Raw genomic sequence first — 2,145 nt, 5'->3', positions numbered from 1 at the left:
GCCTAGAGTGCTACAGAGGGCAGAGCTAGAGATGTGACCCAAGCCCTTCGGAGGAGCCCAGAAGATCATGTGTGGATCCCAAATGTAGAAACAAGAAGCCATAATGTTGAAGTGGCCTTAGAGACTCCAAGATGTTTGAGATGCCAGAGCCATGGAATATATGCTGACGATAGCTCCTAACAGAGAATGGAACTAGCCCAGAAGAAAGAAGTTTGTTGCAGTCAACAAAGATGATGAAAAAGGAGTTGAGATCTGAAGACCGCTTTGACATCAGCCATGGAGATGCAGAGTTTGAAGTTTGCCCAGGTAGTTTCCTGACTTGATATGGGGATTACAGTTAAGTGATTGGATGAATCTCAAAAGAGACTTTGAACTTTAGACTTTTAACATTGTTGAGTCTGCTATAGACTATGGGGACTTTGGAAGTTGAACTAAATGGATTTTGCATTATGCTATGTTTAGGTGTGGTTCCCATAGACTCATATGTTTGAAGAAGCCTATGGAGGCCAGGGAGTGGAATGTGGTGGTATGAGTATGCCTAGCCCAGGGAGTGGCACAGTTTGGAGGTGTGACCTTGTTGGAGGAGGTATGCCACTGTGTGTTCAGGCTTGAAAACCCTCATTCTAGCTGCTTAAAAGTCAGAGTTCTCCTGGTAGCCTTCAGATGAAGATGTAAAACTCTCAACTCCTCTTGCACCATGCCTGCCTGAACACTGCCATGTTCTGCCTTATTGATACTGGACTGAACCTCTGAACCTGTAAGCCAACACTAATTAAATGTCCTTATGAGAGCTACCTTGGTCTCTATTCCCAGCAGTAAAACCCTATCTAAGACTCCTTCCTTGAATGCATGTACTAACTGTCTTCAAATGTTTAGGGCCCTAAGTTCTTTCCACCTTTTGTCCTCCACAGTTGCCTTTCTCCTTCCCCTTCTGGCTCATTCCTCCCTTCCTTTTGTGTACCCACATAGTATCCTTCCTTTACGATACTTTTAGCTATGGAGAGCCCCTCTGTGAAGGTACTAATCTGCAGTACTTATTGATGACCAAATATGTACTTGGCATGCTATTTTTGAGTATCAAAGATAATTGATAGTGCCCCAGCCTTCAAGGAAGACACAGTTGGGCTGACACTGGGCCACACTGCCTAAGCAGTGTTGTCAGTCAATAGAGTTAAACATAGAGCACCAGCCCCTTGCTATGAACCATCTATTTCTCCCCATGCTTTCCCACATCAGCTGTAAGCTGAACTGTGCATCAGTCGTTTCTGTTGCCCAGCATTCCATGCAATGCTGAGGGAAAGAGCAGTTCCATAATGTGTTTTGGATGAGTGAATTGGTAGATGAAATTGGGTAACTTACTAATGAATTAAAAAATAAAAAACAAAAAACAAAACAAAACAAAACAACCCTTACTGGGAACAGCTTTTGACTATCATTTCCCCTGAAAGCGCTGTCCTCAGTGTCAAATCTAAGTGGGATTTTGTTTTCCCACTTAATCATATTCTCAGAGAAGATGGCCTCTTGCAATAATTTGATCATATTTAATGGAATATTCTCTGAGAAGAGACCAGCAAACGCACTCCTCACTCGTGTCTCCGTGCACGCCCTCTGCAGGCTTCTGACCAGGTGGTGCTCAGCTTTCCTAAACTTTTTTTTTTAACCATTTATAAGTTTGGTCTGTTAAAGAATTAAAACATCTTTGGGAGAATCCAGCTAGAGAAATTGATGCCAAAGGGAGTTGATCCTGCCAGACAGCAAGTGAGCAAAATGCCAAGGGTCTGTTTTGAGCAGACCAGGTGTCATCCAGATCTTCAGCAGCTGGGAACATGAAGGCTGAGAAGAGCCAGCAGCCTCGCAAGACAGCACAGGGTCATATGCAAAGCCCACACCTGCTCCTTTCCATCACCCCACACGAGTCCCTCGGTCACCCTCAGAAGCTGCCCTATTCCAGAATCTAGCAACTGAGACCCCAGAAACACTCATCAGCTGTGGGGACCGAAGCATCACACCCTGTTCCTCTTTCCATTTATGTTGCCTCGGTGCACCTCAGGTGGCCCAAACCACAGTGTCCTGACTCTGAGCATCCCCTTCCTCCAGCATGTTGTCTTGGGACCAGCCCCTCCTCTCTCTTTCTCTCTCTCTCTC

The sequence above is a fragment of the Mastomys coucha genome, unplaced genomic scaffold (assembly GCF_008632895.1).
Source record: "Mastomys coucha isolate ucsf_1 unplaced genomic scaffold, UCSF_Mcou_1 pScaffold15, whole genome shotgun sequence".
Taxonomy (NCBI): Eukaryota; Metazoa; Chordata; class Mammalia; order Rodentia; family Muridae; genus Mastomys; species Mastomys coucha.
This window is presented reverse-complemented; position numbering follows the sequence as displayed.